General features: G+C 39.5%; 1 protein-coding gene across 19 annotated transcripts in view; it reads left to right on the top strand.

Moving 5' to 3' along the window:
- The first annotated feature begins 248 nt into the window (after positions 1-248).
- The window catches only part of WNK3 (WNK lysine deficient protein kinase 3), a 175,966-nt gene continuing 152,815 nt past the window's right edge, over positions 249-23,399 (top strand). For 8 of the 19 annotated variants that reach the window (XR_014835416.1, XR_014835415.1, XM_003360334.5 and 5 more), the window contains exon 1: positions 1,302-1,460. The gene's annotated coding sequence lies outside the window, so the exon portion shown is untranslated. Of the gene's footprint in view, positions 624-690; positions 773-1,301; positions 1,461-23,399 lie in introns of those variants that run through there. The other 11 variants (XR_014835417.1, XM_085007958.1, XM_013986187.3 and 8 more) reach the window with 5 other exon arrangements.

Here is a 23,399-nt window from a genome sequence, read left to right as displayed (position 1 = left end):
CGCGGAGGTTAACTTGTAGTGAAAGCTAGAAGAAGGTAGTAGTCACTACCAACTAGAGACTCTGGGAGGTGGACGGTAGGCGACGGTGAGAGCCAGCCTCAGGGGGAGGTAGACTTTCCGCATGCGCACACTCTTGGAGCCCGGCGGAGCTGCGAGGGGGCGTGGCCAGGCTTCTGAGGGGTTGCTATGACACCGAGGGGCCTGGGGAGGTTAGCCAAACCCTTAAAACATTATTCCCTCCCCCACCCGTCGCCGCCTGGGCCGAGGGCCATTGTTCCCAGCAAAATGGCGTCGGTAATCCCCTTCTCCGCCGGAGGCCTAAGTAAGGCAGAGGTGGGAGTGGAACTGGAGGTGGGAATAAAAACTACAATTCCCAGGGTACACCGCACCTGCCTGCGAGGCGCAGGGCACGTGCCCAGGCCTAGCGGTTTCATGCCGTCAAAAATCCGTTTCATAGCTTCCATTTCCCATCCCCGCTTTCGTTGTTGCCCAGCCCCCGCGCGCGCGTACAGCGGTCCTGGGGGTGGTAGGGTGGCACCTGCCATGGCCGTTGCCCTCGCAACGTAATCGGGAGACCGGTATTTGTAAATCTGTGCTTCGACTTCTAATCCCGAAGCCGGCAGGTATGGGTCTCGCGAGAAATGCCGAGAGTTGGAAAAAGGGAGTTGGGGTGGCGGGTGAAAAGGTGTTGGCGGGTACCACATCTCGGCAGAGCGACCGCATTTAGAGGCTTGTGGAGAACTGAGAGTGGGCGGTGGGTAACTAGGAAGAAGTGCGTGCTTGGACTTTTTTTTTTTTTGGAGGGGAAAAGGGCAAAGCAGCCGTGGAGAGAGAGCTTTTGAACACACAGGAGGTGTCACGCGTGGCTCCTCACAGATTTTCTTCTTAGAAAGGAGAGACCCTTTTCTCTCGACGCGCATCCCTCTCTCCCGCTGCGCTGTGGAGGGCGGGGGAGGAGTGCTTACGCTCTAGTTGGCTAGCTATTCGGCACCTCACAGCGATAGGGGCCGCTCGGAGTTGGGGCTGCTCCGTCGGCTTTCTCCGCCCCCTCCCCCTCTCCTTTTCTCCCCTCCCTGTCCCGCCCCCCCTCCGCCCCCCTCTCTTCTCCTCTCCATCTGAATTCCCTGACTGGAGTACGCGTGCGCCTGCTCAGCTCCCGGGCGAGCGCGAGCTTGGGCTCGTACCCCGCTCCCCTAACCCCGCCCGCTCTTTACCTACGGGCCGTAGCTGGTCCGGTGGGCTCGCGGGGAGACGCTAGCGCGCGCACGCGCACAGGACGCGGAGCGGAGCGTGAGACATCCAGGAGGGGAGTAAGCGGCGTCCGAGGAGGCGATAGAGGAGGAGGTGGTGTGTGTGAATCTGTGTGTTCTGTGGTGTGCCTCGTCGAGGGGCGAGCGAAGGCTTGAAAGAGGGCGAGAGAGAAGCGAAAAGAGTCTTCCTCAGCGAGAGCCTCTAATCTGGTGAGGGTCCCGGGCCGGCCGGTACGCTGAGAGTGAGGGAGGAGGCCGGGGGGCGTGTCTGGGATCGGGCTGAGAGATGAATGGGCCAGGGATGAATGGAGGGAGGCAGCGGCGGCCAAGAGTCTGTTCGGAGTAAGCGCCCTAGTGGGGGGCGGCTTGACTGGGGCAGGGTGATTGCCGTCGCCGAGACGTGTGGTACGAGGCTGGTCGCGGGTCTTCAGGCTTGTCGGGGCTGCTTTCCGCGTGAGCCAACAGGCGGAGAGAAAAATTCACACAGGGAAAGTGGGGAAGGGCAGGTTTGAGGTTGAGGTACGTTTTTTGTCTTTTCTTTTTTGTTGGGGGTGGCAACTTTGGGAGTTGGTGGGAGACTAGGGGACAGGGAAGGTGAGGAGATTGCGTGTAGGGGCCGAGTGACGGTTGACAAAGGACTGAGTGATTAAGTGAGGTTGAGAGGGAAGATCGCTTCAGGTTTTGGAAGTTCGGTTTCAGTGTGTAATGGGGTGAGGAAAAGTAGATTTAATTTAGAGACTCAGTTGATGTGTGAAGGTCGATAGAACTGTATCTTGTGAGGGATACTGCTGGCTGCTTGTATAAGTGGGTTAGGTTCAAGGAGATTGAGAGGTATTATTTGGGAACCGTGTGTTCTGTGACAGGTTGGGGATGGGGAGGGGATGGTGTGTTAGGATAAAAGTGGTGAGGTGGCTTCACTGTACTGAAAGAGGTTTTGTTTGACTAGTTAAGAGTGGTGAAACATTTATGTAGTGGGGTGTAGGTGGAAGTCCTGCACGTGTGTTATCTCCCTATCTTGGGATTTGATATACCTTGTTTAAAATGAAATTGAACCCTCAAAACAGATGTAAGTGGTATGGCTATTCCTTCCTAAGAGTTACTGTGGATTGAAACAATTATATGATACATAGCCTCTAAATTGTGCAAATCTGTACAGTGGTGATTGCATTCGGTTTTGGGAGGCATGTATGTTACCTGTTTTTCATTTATAGTAATCTGTAATACCAAGAGAGCTTTTAAAGAGTCTCCGAATATGACACAGAGCAGCAGGTGTCTTCTAGACAGTCTCTATCCTTTGGATTGATGAGTTTAAATATTGTTTAAAGTCAACTGTCCAAAGGAAAGATACCGTGCATTAAAGGGTAGCTAAAATGCTGAGTTTTGAATACTAAAATAATTATACATGAATTATTTTCGTTAATCTGAATTTTCCTTGTTTGAAAATTAACACTTGCTTTTTGGTGTGAGTGTAAATTACAGCAGATTACTTGGACATGTTCTCTGCATATCTTTTGGTAAGGATGTCCTTTGATGGTCTCATTCTGTTCTAGGTCAAGATTAATAGTTTATGTATTTGTAACTTTTCATGGTTACTTTTTACAAACTTTACTGACATGCATTCATTTATCTTGGAAATGTTGCAGATTTGAGGACATTCCCATGCCCTTTTTCTTTTATTTTGCTTTGATGTTGGAAAGAATGTAATCCTTGTTTTGGCTGCCCAGAGCTTAGATATAAAAGTTAATACTATGTTCATATTCTCTTAGATTAAATGAATACTTAGTGTATTAAGCAGTAGAGTAGAAGTATAAAAGCACCATAAAAGCCTGGAAAGGTTGCACCAACTCTAGCAAGCAAGCTGGTCTCCCAGTTTTGGACCAGATGTTCCTGGAGGGTAAGAACATTCAAGTATTGAGGAAGGAAAGTTTAAGCAAGGTATATTTGCGGAGTGGAATGAGATAAGGCTGGAGTCTTAGATTGAGACTGGGGTGAAGAACTATCCTGCAGAATTAGGACCCCTTGACTGTTTACCAAGGGGGAGTAACATAAGCAGATTTGTGCTGTTTGTCTCTGTCTTTGCTTCTGATCTCCATCCCCCCCCCCCCCAAATCTGGAATGCTCTCTCTCCCCCTCTCTTAGAATTTGAATTCATTGTTTTTATACTAACGTCTGTCATTAGCTATTCCTGAAAGCCTTTCTTGCTCCCCCTTTTTTCCTTTTCCCAGCATCCTCCACCAGGCTAGGTTAGGTGTCCCTCTTTAGTGGTTCTATCACACCTTGTTAATTATATTTTTATTACTGTACTTCTTTGGGGAAACAGGCAAGAAAGCTGTTTTCCTTTTTATACCTGAGAGAGAAAATAAAGCTCAGAAAAATAAATGTTTGGCCCTGAAGTTCTGACTTCTAGACCAATGTTGAACCCCATATCACAAGTATACATCCGTTGATGTAATTATTCTATAGTGTTTTAGAAGTTAAATTTCTGTAATGTGGACTTTAACTTAAATTTTTAACTTAAATTTAACTTAACTTTTACTTAAATTTAAATTCCCTAGGGGCATTTCTTTTGGTGTCCATCATTTAGCCAGGAAATGATGAAGCCAGTGGTTGCAGAGAACCAGAGTAGTCAGAAGAAGATGAGAACTGTTACATTACTATCAGATTTCTAACCAAATAATTTACTTAAAATAATTAACGGAGGGCCTTTTTGCATATGTTTGTGTGTGTATAGGGGAGGTTGTGTGTAAGAAAGAACTCTTCCTTTTTCAGTCAACCATCTTAGTATAAGTAGACAAGCTCTATTTGCAGATATACTTGATTATGTCTCTTGGCTAAAAGCCAGAATAGTTTCAGAGGGGTGGGTCTCATCCATTTTTGTTGAGATCATAAAATTTATGGCGCTGTTAGGAGATATTTGGTGATTGTAAAGGACATCTATAAAGGTATTCATACTGAAATTCTCAAAACTTCAAAAGTAGAATTTGATGCCATTTTGATTGTTTTGGTAGAGCTTATCATGAGATACTTGGTTTGGAAAATGTTGATGTTAACTTACTACAAAAGTGAGCCTTTAGTGCCCCTTTCTTCCCAGGATGTATATATTTTTTCATGAATTTAATAAAAATGAGTAAAATTGTTTTCTCTGTTTTAGCCTTATAACTTTCATTGTGACCAAATTTACATAACATAAAATTTACCATTTTAGAGTGTACAATTCATTAAGTACCTTCATGATGTTGCACATGTAGTTCCAAAACATTTTCATCACTCCAAAAGGAATCCTTATACCCAATTAAGTAGTCACTCCCCATTCCCCCTTTTCCCCAACCCCTGGCAACCACTAATCTGCTGTCTTTATGTATTTGTCTCTTTTGGTTATTTTATATAAATGGAATTATAATACATGGCCTTTTGTGTCTGGTTTCTTTCACTTTGCATGTTTTTGAGGTTCACTCACATTGTGGCATGTATCAGTACTTCATTCTTTTTTTTGTGGTTGAATAATATTCCGTTGTGCAAATATACCACTTTTTTTTCTATTCCAAATGGACATTTGGGATCTTGCCACCTTTTGGATTTTGTGAACAATGATGGTATGAATATCTGTGTACAAGTTTTTGTTTTGAACACCTGTTTTTAATTCTTTTCGTATGTAGTAGGTCATGTGGTAATTCTGTGTTTAACTTGTTGAGGAAACGCCAAACTGTTTTCCACAGTGGCTGCCCCATCTTACATCCCCAATGTATAAGGGTTCCAATTTCTTCACAGCTTATCCAACATTTATTACTTTTGGTTTTTTGTTTGTTTGTGTGTTTTATGGCCATCTAGTGGGTGTAAAGTGATATCTTGTGGTTTTGATTTGTATTTCACCAATGACTAGTGATTGGAGCATCTTTTCATTTGCTTTCAGCTATTTGAGTTTCTTTCTTTTTTTCGTTGTTCTTATTTTTTTTTTTATTATTTTCCCACTGTACAGCAAGGGGGTCAGGTCATCCTTAGATGTATACATTGCAGTTACAGTTTTTTCCCCCACCCTTTCTTCTGTTGCGACATGAGTATCTAGACATAGTTCTCAATGCTATTCAGCAGGATCTCCTTATAAATCTATTCTAGGTTGTGTCCTTATTTTTTTAATAGTTATTTCCCCAATACATTTTTTTCTACTGTACGGCATGGTGACCCGGTTACACATGCATGTACACATTCTATTTTCTCACATTGTCATGCACCATCATAAGTGACTAGACATAGTTCCCAGTGCTACACAGGAGGATCTCATTGGTAATCCATTCCAAAGGCAATAGTTTGTATCTATTAACCCCAAGCTCCCAAACCACCCCACTCCCTCCCACTCCCCCTATTTGAGTTTCTTCTTTGGAGAAATGTCTATGTAAGTCCTTTGCCCATTTAAAAATTTGGTTGTTTATCTTTTTATTGTTGAGTTATATAAATTTTTAAAAAATATATTCTAGGTACTAGAACCTGATCAGATATATGATTTGCAAATGTTTTTTTTCCATTCTATGAGTTGTCTTTTTACTTTATCTGTTTTCCAGTTTTATTGAGATAAAATTGGGATGTATAATTTTTTATTGAAGTACAGTTGATTTACAGTGTGTTAATTTCTGCTGTGCAGCACAGTGATTCAGTTATACATATATATTCTTTTTCATATTCTTTTCCATTGTGGTTTATCACAGGATATTGAATATAGTTCCCTGTACTATACAGTAAGACCTTATTATTTATATATCCTATATGTTTGCTTCTGCTAATTCCAAACTCCCAGTCTTTCTCTTATCCCACCCCCTCTTCCCCTTGGCAACCACAAGTCTATTCTCTATATCCGTGAGTCTGTTTTTGTTTCATATGTATGTTGATTTGTGTCATATTTTAGATTCCACACATAAGTGATATCATATGGTATTTGTCTTTCTTTTTCTGACTTACTACTTTTAGTGTGATAATCTCTAGGTCTGTCCATGTTGCTGCAAATGGCATTATTTCATTCTTTGTAATGGCTGAGTAATATTCCATTGTATATATGTATACCACAACTTCTTTATCCATTCCTCTGTTGAGGGCTTCCATGTTGTGACTATTGTATATAATGCTGCAATAAATATAATGGTGCATTATCTTTTAGAATTAGTGTTTTCATTTTCTTTGAATAAATACCCAGAAGTGGAATTGCTGGATCATATGGTGGAGACTTTTTACTTGTGTCCTGGGTTGTAATCACCCATATATTATTCTGTTCATTTAGGAATAATGTAAGATTATTTCAGTTTGGTTACTTGTAAAAATGAGGATTAAAATTTAGCACAGCGCAAATGGTTGATAAATTTCAGCCATAGTTAAACCTAATTAAAATATGGACATTTGAATTAAAAAAACCTAGGGGGTGTGTTTTAATACAAGAATGGGAAATTTGCTTAATCAGGCTTAAGACCTATAAGGTGCTAGTTCAGCAGTGATTATATCCACTGCTGCCCAAAGAATAATTTTTGCCTTACTGGCATTTCCATTGAATTAGCCTTTGAAGGTTTCTTTCTGGCAAGAGGAAAAACCTTGACAATATATGGTTGATTTGCTAAGGAATCTTTCAAATACTCTGATAACTTATACACTGAATCTGTTAGCCTAAGTGAATTATGGAGTATGACTTATCCAGTGTATATGTAGATTCTACCATTCATTCAACAAGTATTTATTGCATTCCTCCAATTTGCCAGGGTTGTTGTGTTGGGGATAGATGAAAAGGAAGCAAAGCAGGCAATGACTCTGCCATCTTTGAGCTTACATTACAGTGGAGGACAACAGACTGTCAACAAATATTTCATGAAATAAACTCTAAGAATAGAAAATTTTGAAGTGTGCCAGGATGTTGGGGAAGAGCCTCTTTGGCTCAGGTGGTTAGTTTGGAGGGCTTCTTTGAGGAGATGACTTTGAACAGAGATCTGGATGTTAAGAGTATCCCTTCTGTTGTTATTTTGTTAAATTGTTAGTTTATCCTTTCTAAAATAACATTTTAGTTTCTACTATTTAATTTATTTACTTATTTATATTTTTGCTGTATCTACAGCATGCAGAAGTTCCTGGGCCAGGAATCAAACCTGTCCCTGTAGCAGCGACCTGAGCCACTGTAGTGACAATGCTGGATCCTTAACCCGCTAGGCCATCAGGGAACTCCTGTTTCTTACTGTTTAGAATATGTGAGCTACTGCTTTTTGTTTCTAAGGGAAAAAACAACAACGGGTATATTCCTCATGAGAAGAGCCAGTGTTCCCAAGTGGGTTCTGGTCTTGCCTCAGTATTATCTTGTACAATTCTATGAGCATATATTTCTTTATTTGTTACTAAATGAAACAAAAGCCCTACCTATTTAGCAGGGCTTCTTTGCTAAATAAATGAGAAAGTATACTTTGTAAATCATACAACTACATATGAAATTTTTGGAGCCTGAATTTCTCAACTGGGACATGTTTTCCCACCAATTTAAATCTTTTTTGTCTCTCTCCATCTGGTAAATTTTAGTACCAAATGTCTGAACTCATTGATTAATCAGAAGGGATTGGGTTCTTAGAAAGTGGTAGTGTGGTAGAAAGTATGTTGGATTTAGAGCTAGAAAACCAGGGTACCAGAATTCTCCCCATCACTTACTAGCTCTGTGACTTGGGGAAGAAACTAAACTTCTCTGAGCCTTCTTAATTTTCAGAATTCAGACAAATACCAAGTAGCTTGCAAGGTTTTTGTTAGGAGTAATTGAATTAAATAGAGGAAGTTTTTTGGAAAACTATAAATCAAAAGTTGATAAACTTTCTCTGTAAATGACCAGATAGCAAATATTTTAGGCTTTGTGGGCTATGGAGTCTCTGTTGCCATGACTCAGCTCTGCTGTTGTAGCAGTCATAGGTAATGTTTAAATGAATTAGCATGGCTATGTTCCAGTGACACTGTTTATGAACACCGAAATATGAATTTTGAATAATTTTCACGTGCCATGAAATACTATTCTTATGATTTTTTTCCAACCATTTAAAAATGTGAGAATCTTTCTCAACTCACCTGCTCTACAAAAACTGGCAGGGAGGTGAGATAGGTTTGGCCTGAGGGCTGTATGTAGTTTGGCTATCATCCTTATAAAGGGTTAGGCAGAGTAAGGTGTTAATTAGAGATCGGAGGGTGGATGGTTGATAGATAGAAATTGTTTAGTTTTGATGATGAAAGAAGATGGAGATGATTTTGATTCTTTTTCTAGTTTGGATCTAGGAATTTTTTCACATAAAATGAGCATCTTTTAAAAACATTTTTCATTACTCAATGAATTTATTACATTTGTAATTGTACAATGATCATCACAATCCAGTTTTATAGTATTTCATCCCACAAAATGAGCATCCTTAATTGAGGAAATGACCTTGCTAAAGTAAAAGTGGAGGACGGACATGAGGAAGAAGATAGTTTTAGTGTTATAAACTCCCAAGGACTGTGATGTGGTTATACAATGTATGCATCTGTGCAATTCAGGATTGTGTATGGTGTGTTCATGTGGCTCCAAGTCAAATGTGGCCCCATATTATGACTATTTAAGAGTGGACATGAGAGTCAGTTGCCAGGGTTGAATTTTGCCCCTGTTTTTTTTTTTTTTTTTTTTTACTAGCTGTGTAATCTTAGGGAAGTTTAACTTAATTTTATGAGTGTAGTTTCCTCATTTGTTAAAATAGGGATAAAAATGTTATTTACCTCAAGATCCTTGTGATTATATGAGAAAATGCCTGAAAGAACTTACAGTGCTTGGCACAAAGCACCCAATAAGTGTTAACTGATAATATTCATTTGCATATATGTTGCACATACTTTTTTTTGGCCTTCCCTCAGTTATTTTTAGAAATTATAGTATCTTTAACTGATTCTTGGTATAGGTTGTTGATGGATAATTCTGCTTTAATGAATTAAAATAATATAGAGGTAGATTGAAACCTTAAATTCCCCTTTTACCCAGTTTCCTTCCCTCCCAGTGAGTAATCATTGTTCAGAGTTGACTGTGGGGAGTTCCTGTGTGGCTTAGCAGGTTAAGGATCAGACATGGTCACTACAGTGGCTCCGGTTGCTGCTGTGGGGTGGGTTCCATCCCTGGTCCAGGAACTTCTGCATGGCATCGGAGCACCGCCCCCACCCCAAAAGAGTTGACTGTGAATTTGTAGTCTTTTTTCCCCTCTGTATTTACATGCATATGTATGTACATATACAAATAAAAAATATCTTTTATGGAGTTCCTGTTGTGGCTCAGCAGTAACGAACCCAGCTAACATCCATGAGTATGCGGGTTCGATCCTTGACCTCACTCAGTGGGTTAAGTATCCAGTGTTGCTGTGAACTGTGGTGTAGGTTACAGATGTGGCTCAGATCTGGCATTGCTGTGGCTGTGGCATAGGCTGGCAGCTGCACCTCCGATTCGACCCCTAGCTTGGGAACTTCCATATGCCACATGTGTGGCCCTAAAAAAAAAGTAAAAAAAAAAAAAAAAATGTCTTTTATGACTTACTTTTCTCCCCAAAGAATATGATTTAAGGCTCTTTTCATGTTAGTATGTGTATGTTCACTTTATTCTTTTTAATGGATACACAGTATTTCATACCACATGCTTCTTTAGCCACTAGGATCAGTTTAGAGCATATCCTTCCAGTCTTTTTTATATGCTTTTACACATATATGAGTACATTTAAAAATATTGAGTTTTGTTTGCTTATATATATGTATATATAATTTATGAAGTATGTAAGTGTAATGTATATGTTGTATTACAATTTACTTTTCTCAATAGTATATGTCAGAGATTTTTATAAATCAGTGTATGTTTATCAGTTTTTAAACATGCATATTATTACACAGTACAGGTATATTACTGGATATTTGGAATTTGCTGTATGAAAAGTCTATTCCAGTTTATCTGCCAACAGTACACGGAGTGCTAAATTTCTCATATACTTTTCAAAATGTGATATTAACAGATATAGAATTTTTGTTCATCTAATAGAGGAAAAAATGATATTGAATTGTTTGAATTTTCATCTCTCTGCTTACTAAGGAGTTTGAGCCATCCCCCCACCATACATATATTGGCCATTTGTGTTTCTTACTGATTTTTTTAGTTCTTTATATATTCTTTATATATTTGCTATACATGTTTCAAATGTTTGCTCCCAGTCTGTTGTTTATCTTTTAACTTTGTTCATGGTCAAATGGCCAAATGAATTATTTTTGTTAATGGTCTTTGTATTTTATCTCTAAAGCCTTTCTTCAGGTTAGAAATATATTCTGCTGTATTTTCTTATAATAGTTATGTAGTTTTGTTTTTTATGTTTAGCTCTTTAATATACCTGGAATTTATATATTGATTGATTGATTGATTGGTTGTCTTTTTAGGGCCACACCTGTGGCATATGGAGGTTCCCAGGCTAAGGGTCACATCGGAATGTAGCCACTGGCCTATGCCACAGCCACAGCAATGTCATATCTGAGCCATGTCTGCGACCTACACCACAGCTCATGGCAACGCTGGATCCTTAACCCACTGAGCGAGGCCAGGGATGGAACCTGCGTCCTCATGGATGGCTAGTCAGATTCCTTTCCTCTAAGCCATGACGGGAACTCCTGGAATTTATTTTGACTGCTTTAAGTAGGGCTTTAACTTTTTTCTCCCAAAGTTGATGGCAGATTATTCTGACATTATTTATTCTGCTAGCTGTTCCTCATAAATTTGAAATGTCATCTTTACCATGAGACTACATTCCCATAGATACATGTGTCTGTTTCTGAACTGATTGTTCTATTCCATTAGTCCAGTTTTCTATTTCTGTGCTGACACCACGTTGTTTAACTTACGTTAGCTGTACTATATGTAATATCTGGTAACACAGATTCTCAGTGGTTTTTTTTTAAGATTTTCTTGGCTTTCCTTGTACTCTTCAAATCAGTTTGTCAATTTTTGACTAAAATATCTCTTTGGGATTTTTGTTGGGTTTGCATTGGCTTTGGAATAATCTCAGAGGGGGTTTGTGAAGATGCTGGTATTGGGTCTTTCTATCAAAAAAGGTGTATTTTATGAACTTCAGTAACAGGTGTTGCATATTTCTTCTTGAGTTTATTCCTAGATGAGTATTTTATAACTTTGTTGCTCTTATGAGCAAGACAGTTTATATATATTTATATTTATAGTTGCAGTGACCCATCCTGCCTACCCCTTCTTGGTGCTACCTGCCCCTGAGCCCTCACCTTAGGATAGTTGTTTTTTGAATTAAAGTTTTCATTATTAATTTTTATTTTTATTTTTATTTTGTCTTTTTAACGCTGCACCCGTGGCATATGGAGATTCCCAGGCTAGGGGTCTAACTGGAGCTGGATCTGCCAGCCTATACCACAGCTACAGCAATGCCAGATCCAAGCTGCGTCTGCGAACTACACCACAGCTCATAGCAATGTTGGATCCTTAATCCACTGAGCAAGGCCAGGAATTGAACCCGCAAACTTATGGTTCCTAGTCGGATTTCTTACTGCTGCACCATGACGGAAACTCCTCATTATTCATTTTTTTTTTATATTGTACATCACATAGTTTTCTTTTTTGTTTGTTTTTATTTATTTTATTTTTTTCTTATAACTCAAATGAATTTATCACATCTGTAGTTGTATAATGATCATAACAATCTGATTTCACAGGAATTCCCTCCCACAGCCCAAGCACATCCCCCCACCCCCAAACTGTCTCCTCTGGAGACCATGGGTTTTTCAATGTCTGTGAGTCAGCATCTGTTCTGCAAAGAAGTGCAGTCTGCCCTTTTTTCAGATTCCACATGTCAATGAAAGCATTGGATGTTGGTGTCTCATTGTATAGCTGACTTCACTTAGCATGATAATTTCTAGGTCCATCCATGTTGCTAAAAATGCCGGTATTTCACTCCTTTTAAAGGCCGAGTCACATTCCATTGTGTATATGTACCACATCTTCTTGATCCACTCCTCTGTCGATGGACATTTAGGTTGTTTCCATGTCTTGGCTATTGCAAATAGTGCTGCAATGAACTGTCTTTGCGAGTCGTGGTTTTCTCTGGATAGATGCCCAGAAGTGGGATGGCTGGATCAAATGGTAGTTCTATTTTTAGTTTTCTGAGGAATCTCCATACTGCTTTCCACAGTGGTTGCACCAATGTACAATCCCACCAGCAGTGCACTAGGGTTCCTTTTTCTCCACACCCTCTCCAGCACTTATTGTTTGTAGACTTTTGGATGATGGCCATTCTGGCTGGTGTAAGGTGGAACCTCAGAGTGGTTTTGATTTGCATGTCTCTAATACTGAGTGATGTTGAACATCTTTTCATGTGTTTTTGGGCCGTCTGTATGTCTTCTTTGGAGAATTGTGTGTTTAGATCTTCTGGCCATTTTTTGATGGGTTTTTTTTTTTTTTTTTTTTTTTTTGGTATGTAGCTGCAGAAGGTGTTTCTAAATTTTGGAGATGAATCCCTTGTCAGTGGATTCACTTGCAAAGATGTTCTCCCATTCTGTGGGTTGTCTTTTCGTTTTGTTTAGGGTTTCCTTTGCTGTGCAGAAACTTTTCAGTTTGAGTAGGTCCGATTTGTTTGTTTTTGTTTTTGTTGTCAATACTCTAAGAGGTGGACCTGAGAAGATGTTGCTGTCGTTTATGTCAGAGAGTGTTTGGCCTATGTTTTCCTCTAAGAGTTTTATGGTGTCTGGTCTTATATCTAGGTCTTTAGTCCATTTGGAGTTGATTTTTGTGGATGGTGTTAGGGAGTGTTCTAATTTCATTCTTTTCCATGTGGCTGTCCAGTTTTCCCAGCACCACTTATTGAACAGGCTGTCCTTTCTCCATTGTATCTTCTTGCCTCCTTTGTCACAGATGAGTTGGCTGTAGGTGCGTGGGTTGACTTCTGGGCTTTCTGTCCTGTTCCACGGATCTATATCTCTGTCTTTGTGTCAGTACAATGCGGTTTTGATGATTGTTGCTTTGTAGTAGAGTCTGAAGTCCGGGAGCCTGATTCCTCCAGCTGCATTTTCTGTTTCAGGATGTCTTTGGCTATTCTGGGTCTTTTGTGCTTCCACACAACCTTGAAACTATTTTGTTTGAGTTCTGTGAAGAATGTCTTGGTAATTGGATAGGGATTGCATTGAATCTGTAGATTGCCTTAGGTAGTATAGTCATGTTGATAATATTAACTCTCCCAATCCACGAGCATGGTGTGTCTTTCCATCTATTTGTATCATCTTTGACTTATTTCATCAGTGTCTTATAGTTTTCAGAGTTCAGGTCTTTTGTCTCTTTGGGTAGGTTTACTCCTAGGTATTTTATTCTTTTGGATGCAATGGTAAACAGGATTGCTTCCTTAATTTCTTTTTCTGCTCTTTCATTGTGAGTGTATAGAAATGCCGTCGATTTCTGGGTATTAATTTTGTATCCTGTGACTTTACCAAATTCATGGATGAGCTCTAACAGTTTTCTGGTAGAGTCTTTAGGATTCTCTAGGTATAGTATCATGTCTTCTGCAAATAGTGATAGTTTTACTTCATCCTTTCAAATTTGGATTCCTTTTATTTCTTTTACTTCTCTGATTGCCATGGCTAGGACTTCCAAAACTATGTGGAAGGGTAGTGGCGAGAGCGGACATCCTTGTCTTGTTCCTGATCTCAGCAGGAATGCTTTCTGCTTTTCACCATTGAGAATGATGTTCGTTGTGGGTTTGTCATATATGGCCTTCATCATGTTGAGGTAGGATCCCGCTATGCCCACTTTCTGAAGGGTTTTTAATCAGAAATGGGTGTTGGATTTTGTCAAAGGCTTTTTCTGTGTCTATGGAGAGGATCCTATGGTTTCTATTCTTCAGTTTGTTAATGTGGTATATCACACTGTTGGATTTGCGGATATTGAAGAACCCTTGCATCCCTGGGATAAATCCCACTTGATCCTGATGTACAATCCTTTTAATGTATTGTTGGATGCGGTTTGCTAGTATTTTGTTGAGGATTTTTGCATCGATGTTCATCAGTGAAATTGGCCTGTAGTTTTCTTTTGCTGTGGTATCTTTGTCTGGTTTTGGTATCAGGGTGATGGTGGCCTCATGGAATGAGTTTGGGAGTATCCCTTCCTCTGCAATTTTTTGAAATAGTTTCAGAAGGAGAGGTGTTAGCTCTTCTCTAAATGTTTGATGGAATTTGGCCGTGAAGCCCTCTGGTCCTGGACTTTTGTTTGTTGGAAGTTTTTCAATCACAGTTTCAATTTCAGTTCTTGTGAGGGGTCCATTCGTCTTTTCTATTTCATCTTGGTTTAGTCTTGGAAGATTGTACTTTTCTGAGGATTTGTCCATTTCCTCTAGGTTTTCCCTTTTATTGGCATATAGTTGCATAGAGTAGTCTCTTATGACCCTTTGTATTTCTGTGATATCTGTTGTTACTTCTCCTTTTTCATTTCTAATTTTATTGATTTGAGTCCTCTCTCGTTTATGCTAGGGGTTTATCAAATTTGTTGATCTTTTCAAAGAACCAGCTTTTCGTTTCAGTGATCTTTTCTATGGTTCTCTTCGTTTCTATTTCACTGACTTCTGCTCGGATCTTTATGATTTCTTTCCTTCTACTACCTTTAGGTCTTGTCTGTTTTTCTCTCTCAAGCTACTTTAGATGTAAAGTTAGCTTGTTTATTTGAGCTTTTTCTTGTTTCCGAGGTGGGCTTGTATTGCTATAAACTCTCCTCTTAGAACGGCTTTTGCTGTATCCCATAGGTTTTGGAGTGTGGTATCTTTGTTGTCTTTTGCTGCTAGGTATTTTTTAATTTCCTCTTTGATTTCTTCAGTGATCCATTGGTTGTTTAGTGGAATGTTGTTTAGTCTCCATGTGTTTGTGTTTTTTGCAGTTTTCTTCTTGTTGTTGATTTCCCGTCATATAGCATTGTGGTCGGAAAAGATGCTTGGTATGATTTCAATTTTCTTAAAGTTACCGAGGATGGATTTGTAGCCCAGGATGTGATGAATCTTAGAGAATGTTCCATGTGCACTTGAGACGAATGTGTATTCTGTTGCTTTTGGATGGAATGTCCTATAAATATCTTTTAAGTCCATCAGGTCTAATGCATCATTCAGGGCCTGTGTTTCCTTATTGAATTTCTGTCTGGTTGATCTGTCCATTTCTGTAAGTGGGGTGTTAAAGTCCCCCACTATGATTGTGTTATTGTTGATTTCTCCTTTTAAGGTTGTTAGCAGTTGCCTTATATATTGTGGTGACTCTACGTTGGGTGCGTAGATATTTAAAATTGCTCTATCTTCTTCTTGGATTGATCCTTTGATCATTATGTAATGACTTCCTTGTCTCTTAAAATATTCTTCAATTTAAGGTCTATTTTGTCTGTTATGAGTATTGCTACTCCAGCTTTCTTTTGATCCCCGTTTGCCTGGACTATGTCCTTCCATCCTCTCACTTTCAATTTGTGTGTGTCCCTAGAAGTGAAGTGGGTCTCTTGAAGACAGCATATATATATGGGTCTTGTTTTTGTATCGATTCAGCCAGTCTGTGTCTTTTGGTTGGGGCGTTTAGTCCATTCACATTTAAGGTAATTATTGCTATGTATGTCCTTATTGCCATTTTATTAATTGCTTTGGATTTGTTTTTCTTGCTCTTTATTCTTCCCTTCTTCTCTTGTTCTCTCCTCTTGTGGTTTAATTACTGTCTTTCGTGTTGTATTTGATTTGATTTTTCTTTGTGTATCAATTGTGGATTTTTGGTTTGCAGTTATTCTGAAGTTTTGATACGAGTCTATATGTCTAGGAGATTGTTTTAAGTTGTTGTTCTCTTAATTGCAAGTTCATCTGTAGTGTCCTGCATTCGTACCCACCTCGTCTCATGATTTCTGATTTTGGTGGGGTAATTGTGCATGGTTGATTTCGTATCCTTACTGTAGATATACCTTTACTGGTGATCCTTGTCATTTGTGGTGTTTTTGTTTCCTGTTGCTGTCTTTTCTTTTCTGCCTAGAGAAGTTCCTTTAGTATTTTGTTGTAAGGCTAGTTTAGTGCTGCTGAATTCTCTCAACTTTTGCTTATCTGTGAAGGTTTTGATGTCTCCTTCAAATCTGAATGAGAGCCTTGCTGGGTAAAGTCATCTTGGTTGGAGGTTTTTTCCTTTCATCATGTGAAGTATATCATGCCACTCCCTTCTGGCCTGCAGAGTTTCTGCAGAAAAATCGATTGATAACCTTATTTGGGTTCCCTTGTATGTGATTTGTTTCTTTTCTGTAGCTGCTTTCAAGATTTTCTCTGTCTTTAATTTTGGTCAGTTTGAATAATATGTGTCTCGGTGTATTCCTCCTTGGGTTTATTTTATATGGTACTCGTTGTGCTTCCTGGGTTTGAGTGAGTGATTCCTTTCCCATGTTAGGGATGTTTTGGGGTATTATATCTTGGAATATTTTTTTCTGTCCTCTCTCTTTTCTCCTTCTGGCACCCGTGGAATACGGATGTTGGCACGTTTAACGTTGTCCCAGAGTTCTCTGAGACTCTCTTCATTTGTTTTCAATCTTTTTTCACCTTTCTGTTCCGCATCTGTAATTTCCACTAATACGTCCTCCACCTCACTTATTCGTTCTTCTGCCTCCTGTCTTTTGCTGTTAGCTGCTTCTAGTGAATTTTTTATTTCAGTTATTGTATTTTGCATCTCTTCTTGTTTAAGTTTTATATCTTGTATCTCTTTGGTCAGTGTGTCCTGTAAGGTATCCATCTTTGCCTCCAGTTTATTTCCAATGTCTTGCATCATCTTCAGCATCAACAGGCTAAAATCTTTTTCCTGGAGGCTGAGAATCTCCTCATTGCTTAGCTGGTTTTCTGGGGTTTTCCCTTTCTCCCTCATCTGAGTTATAGTTCTCTGTCTTTTCATTTTTATAGGTTTTTGGTGTGGTGACCTTTTTACAGATAATAGAGTTGTAGCCTCTCTTTCTTCTGGTGTCTGCCCCCCTTGTGGCTGAAGTGGCTATGGGGGCTTGCTGTAGGCTTCCTGATGGAGGGGCTGATGCCTGCCCACTGGTGGGTGGGGCTTAGTCTCTGGATGGGATTAGAGGCAGCTGTGTGCCTGAGGGGTCTTTAGGTAGCCCTTTACTTTGGGGCAGGGCTGTGATCCCTCCTGGATTGTTGTTTGCCCTAGGGGGCTTCTCAGCTCTGACTGATGGGTGGGGCCAGATTTTCCCGAGATGGCCACCTCCAGAGAAAGGCATGCTGCTGAATATTCCCAAGAGCTTTCCTTCCAATGTCCTTCCCTCACAACAAGCTACATTCACCCCTGTTTTCTCAGGATGTCCTCCAAGAACTGCAGTCAGGTTTGACCCAGATTTCCTATGGAGACTTTGCTTTGCCCTGGGACCCAGTGCACGTGAAAGACTGTGTTCACCTTTTGAGAATGGGGTCTCCATTTCCTCCAGTCCCGTTGAGTTCCTGCATACAAGCCCCACTGGCCTTCAATGCCAGATGCTCTGGGGGCTCTTTCTCCCAGTGCCAGATCCCCACAGGTGGGAGTTTGATGTGGGGCTCAGAACTCTGACTCCTGTAGGTGAGTCTCTGTGAACCAGTTAGTTTCCAGTCTGTGGGGCTTCCCACCCAGGCGGTATGGCATTGTTCAATTTGTGAAATCGCCCCTCCTACCTCTTGATGTGTCCTCCTCTTTGTCTTCTGGAGTAGGATATCTTTTTTTAAGGTTTCCAGTCCATTTGGTTGAAGATTGCTCAGCCTTTAGTTGTGAATTTTGTTGTTTTTAGGGGAGAAGTTGAGCTCCATTCCTTCTATTCCACCATCTTAATCCTGTCCATGACCCAGAGTTTTTTTAACCTGAGGTCTCTATCCCCAACTGGGTGGTGAGGAGCTCAAGGGCAGGCTTGTTCATTTATCTTGATGGCAACTTCAGGACCTAGCACAGTGCCTGGCACATTGGTTATAAATTCTTCAATGAATGGAACTCATGCAGAGTCCAGCATGCGTCAAGCATTGTGGTGAAATGACTCCTCATTATTCATTTTTAAATTAATATATAGCTGATTTACAGTGTTAGATTATGTTTTCTAATTGATTATTTCTGTTATATAGCAAACTATTGATTTTGTTTGTTGATTTTTGACTTTAGCCTTTCTGCTGAGCTGTCTTGTTAGTTCCTATTATAGTCTATTAGTTGATTTACTTGGATTTTCTAGATAATCAGAAAATCTGCCAGTTTAGATTTTTGTCTCCTATTTTCAAATATTTGTATGTCTTGTTTTATTTCCTTAAGTGGTAGTAATGATAATAGGAATTCTTGGCTTATTCCTGACTTTAATTATTGTTTTTGTGAAAGAATGCTTAACCTCACTCATGAGATAAATGCTAATTGAAACCACACCGTAATTTCTTTTTTAAACCTATCAGCATGTAAAAAATCAAAATGTTTGATAACAGCTTTTTTTCTGTCAAGGCTGTGGGGTAATAGACACTCTCACACATTATAGGTAGGAGTTTAAATTGGTACAGTGCCCATGGAAGGTGTTTTGGCAGCATTATATAAAGATATACATCAATTCTGTGTACTCTTATGGATATATTAGTGTGTGTGTATATATATATATATTATATATAGTATAGTATTTATTAGTATACTTCAATAAAAGTTAAATATATACATTCCTTTGATCCAGCAATCCCACTCTGGGAATTTACATGTATGTGTACTACACACACACACACACACACACACACACTCTACATACAATATACACACAGACATATATATACAAAATGAAATATGCAATGTTAACTGTCATAGCAAGTAATCATTACCATTATCATATATATATTAAGAAATAACAGTGAGGAACCTTTCTATGTAGTGACAAGGAAAAAAGTATCTTAAATTATTGTGATTATAAAAAAAGCTTTGGATGTACTGTGCTACTTTTCATGTAGAAAGGGAAAGAGAGAACATGTATTTATATTTGCTTATTTGCTGTAAGAATCTAATGAGTGGTAACCTGTCTGGAGAGTTGAGGGGAACTGAATGGATGGGAAATAGATTTGGGAGTGAACCTGTCCGTTATATAACTCTTTCTTTGATTTTTGAATCTTTTGGTTATATTTTTAAAATTAAATTAAAAATGATTTCTTGAATTATTTCAACTCTTCCAAGGACCTTTTCTTCTTGTTCTTGTTCTTTGTCTTTTGTGTTACAGATTTTTTTCAAATGGCTGTCTCCTGATTCTGTTCATATTTAAGAATGAGCTAGTAGGAGGGCTGACTAGGAGTTCTGTGTACCTAGGAAGGATTGCTTTATTTGGGGGAGAGTGGGTAGGCAGTTGGCTTTTACCCTTGGAGGGCCCAAATGCCAGAGGGCAGAGGGCTTTGTACCAGGGTGCCCTTGTTCTTCCTATTTTGTTGAATTTGGTACTCCCTGTGCAGGAATTTCTTTCTTTTTTGGTGGTGGGGGGGGAGTTTGTTGGCTGCGTCATGACTCAGACCTTTAGTTAATCCGTGTTTTCAGCCTTTTCCTCACTCTGGCCCTCTTTAGGATCAGTTCTTTGAGTGTGGAACCCCTCTAGGGTATTGCCCTGCAAGTTAGCTTCCTTCTGGGTTGAACCCTTTCTATTACATATTTTAGCTTGTAGCATTCCTTTGATTTGTGTTATCAGCCTGTTCTTTCCTGTCTTCTCTGTCAGAAATTTTTGAAATCTTGTATTTGCTATGCCATTATTTATATGTACGATTTATATTTTTGTACTTTTTTTTTTTTTACCGTCACATTTCCAGGGTCTTAGAAAGTATAAGAGATACAGATGTTCATTTCACCTTCTTGAACTATAAGTCAGCAGTGGTATGCCTTTTTTGTTTTGTTTTGTTTTTTGTTTTTTGGTCATTTTAGGGCCGCACCAGTGGCATATGGAAGTTCCCAGGCTAGGGGCTGAATCAGAGCTGTAGCTGCTGGCATATGCTACAGCTACAGCAATGCCAGATGTGAGCTGTGTGTGCGATCTACATCACAGCTCATGGCAATGCCAGATCCTTAACCCACTGAGCGAAGCCAAGGATTGAACCTGCGTCCTCATGGATGGCTAGTCAGATTCATTTCCACTGAACCAGGACAGGAACTCCAGCAGTGGTATGTCTTAAGCTTGGATAAACTGTAGGCTCCTTGAGGACAGAGACTGGCTTTTGTCCTTTTATCACCAGACCCTGACATAGTGCTTGGCACTTGGTAAATGTTTATTGGTATGAATCACATGAATGAGAGAGATAGAGGATTTTGGAAAATTTTTACTGTGTAATTCTGACTATGTAAATATAAATTCTTCCAATTAATGGTTCCAGAAGTTGAAGAAATTTTCGAGCCATTGATTGACAAAGTACTGATTGTATGCTGGATTTTCCATGGATAGAACCACATAAGCTACAGGGGGAAAAATTATCCTGAGCTCTTAACTCAAACGCTCCAAGCCTATATAACAGCATATTGGAGGGGTAGATATGGGGCACAGATTTGTGAGATTTTCCCCTATAATTTCAACAATTGCAATTGTTTTTATGCATATGCCTAGGGCTTAAATTACTGTTACCATTTTATGAAGGAAAGAATGGTCACACATAGGTTATGATACATAGCTGTTGAACTCAGTAAGAGACTTCAGGTTTGAGGCCTGATTTTTGTGGAACATTTCACTGAGCTATGTTTCTGCACTGCTGAGTATAGAAGAGATATTATCCTGGTCATTGAAGCATACCCCTTTAGCAATGCCACCATGGTTTATTACTGGAAAGCTTTAAAAGAATGTATTATATACTCTTTAGCCTTACTAAATAGAATCTCCTAAAAAGCATTTAATGTTTTCTTGAGTATTGTTGAATGGTGTTTTAATATAGTGCTGCCCCTTGGGGTTATTAAGAAGTAAGAAATTAAAGCTTCCATTTATTGATTATTATATTGTTCCAGGCACCGTGCTAAGTACTTTATATTTCCATTTTATTTTCATATTATTCCTGTGAGATTTCACAAATGAAATCAAGAATGAATAAGGTTAAGTAATTTGCCCCAAATCTCTGAGGAGTGAGAACCACGATTGATTTTAGGTTTCTCCCACTCCAAAGCTGTTCTGAAACTCTGTTTTAAGGTCAAGAAGCTATTGGATCGGAGTTCCCATTGTGGCTCAGTGGAAATGAACCTGACTAGTTTCCATGGGGATGCAGGTTTGATCCCTGTCCTGCTCACTGGGTTAAAGATCCAGCATTGCCGTGAGCTGTGGTGTAGGTCACAGACACAGCTCAGATTTGGAGTTGCTGTGACTGTGGCATAGGCTGGCAGCTGTAGCTCTGATTAGCTCCCTAGCCTGGGAACTTCCATGTGCTGCAACTGCTGCCCTAAAAAAAAAAAAAAAAGAAGCTGTTGACTCCATGATGAAAAAGCAGCAGATATACTATGCTTAGTGAAGTCCTTTGCCTGATTTTTAAAAATTTATTATTCATTGTTTACCCTTAGGCTACCAACTTTACATTTTATTGTTGTCAGGTCTTTTCCCTTCAGACCAATGATTCTCAACCCAGGAGGCCAAGCTGTAGATAAGGAGAGTGGACAGAAGGTCGGGGAGGAGGTAGAAAGTAGAGTTTTAAAAAGGCGTATTTGATGCTATGATGGCTTTGATTTTAGTCACGATACTTTAAGATTCTTAAAGAACATCATATTTTATTAATATATAATTTATATATCAAAAATTCACCGATATAAAGGTCAGTGATTTTTAGCAAATTTATGGAGTCGTATACCTATGATCACAATCTAATTTTAGAATATTTTCATCACGCCCAAAAGATTTCTTGTACCAGTTTGCAGTCGGTCCTGTTCCTATGCCCTGGCCCTAGGCATCAACTAATCTATTTTCTGTCTCTATAGATTTGCATATTGTAAACATTCCGTATAAATGAAACCACAGAATATATATGATCTTTCCTCTGGCTTCTTTCACTTAGCGTAATCTTTTCAAGTTTCATATTTATCGTAGAATGTTCTGGAGATTTTTCTGTGTGTTCTTGAAAAGAATGTGTATTTTGTTCTGATTGGGTGGAGTGTTTTATAGAGGCAGTTAGGTCAGGTTGATTGATAGTATTGGCTAAGTTTTCCAGGTTCTCGCTGGTTTTCTGTCTAGTTTTTCTCTCCAGTATTGATAATGGGGTATTAAAATCATCTGCTGTTACTATTGAATTGTTTATTTTTCTCTTCAGTTTTGTCAGTTATTGTTTGGGGCTCTCAAACAATAGGTTTATAATTGTTATATTATCCTGATTAATCTTTCAATGATTATAAAATGTCTTTCTTTGTTTCTAGTAATATTTTTTGTCTTAGGGTTGGTTATCATTTTATTTATTTTATTTTTTTGCTTTTAAGAGTTGCACCTGTGGCATATGGAAGTTTCCTGTCTAGGGGTCGAATTGGAGCTGCAGCTGCCGCCCTTCACCATAGCCACAAGCAACACAGGATCCAAGCTGTGTTTGAGACCTACACCACAGCTCATGGCAGCACTGGATCCTTAACCCACTAAGGGAGGCCAGGGATCGAACTCACATTCTCATGGATCCTAGTTGGGTTTGTAACTGCTGAGCCACAATGGAAACTCCAGGGTTGGGTTTTTGGTTTTTTGTTTTTTGTGGTGTTTTTTGTTTTTTGTTTTGTTTTGTTTTGTTTTTTGCTTTTTAGGGCTGCACATGTGGTATATGGAAATTCCCAGGCTAGGGTTTGAATCAGAGCTGCTGCTGCCAGCCTACACCACAGCCATAGCAACACGGGATCCGAACCACGTCTGCCACCTATACCACAGCTACGGCAACACCAGATTCTTAACCCACTGAGCAAGGCCAGGGTCAAAACCTGCATCTTCATGGATCCTAGTTGGGTTCATTAACCACTGATCCTCAAAGGGAACTCCCAGGGTTGGTTTTTAAAAGACTGAAGGAACACTCATTTCTCCATCCCTCTTCTTTGCTGCTTCTTATTCTATAGTTTGGGAAACCAGGTGACCAAACATTATAATTAGAATTATTATACCAGTGGGGTACTACTTGTCTCTCTGTTTTTATATTGGGGTTCTAAATTAGATTT

This window comes from Sus scrofa, chromosome X (genome assembly GCF_054392235.1).
Source record: "Sus scrofa isolate SSC_HxYL_T2T_F1_AM1 chromosome X, Sscrofa_HxYL_maternal_Yorkshire_Landrace_v2.0, whole genome shotgun sequence".
In the NCBI taxonomy this organism is placed as follows: Eukaryota; Metazoa; Chordata; class Mammalia; order Artiodactyla; family Suidae; genus Sus; species Sus scrofa.
Note: the sequence above shows the minus strand (reverse complement) of the source record. Positions and strands in the feature narration are given on the sequence as shown.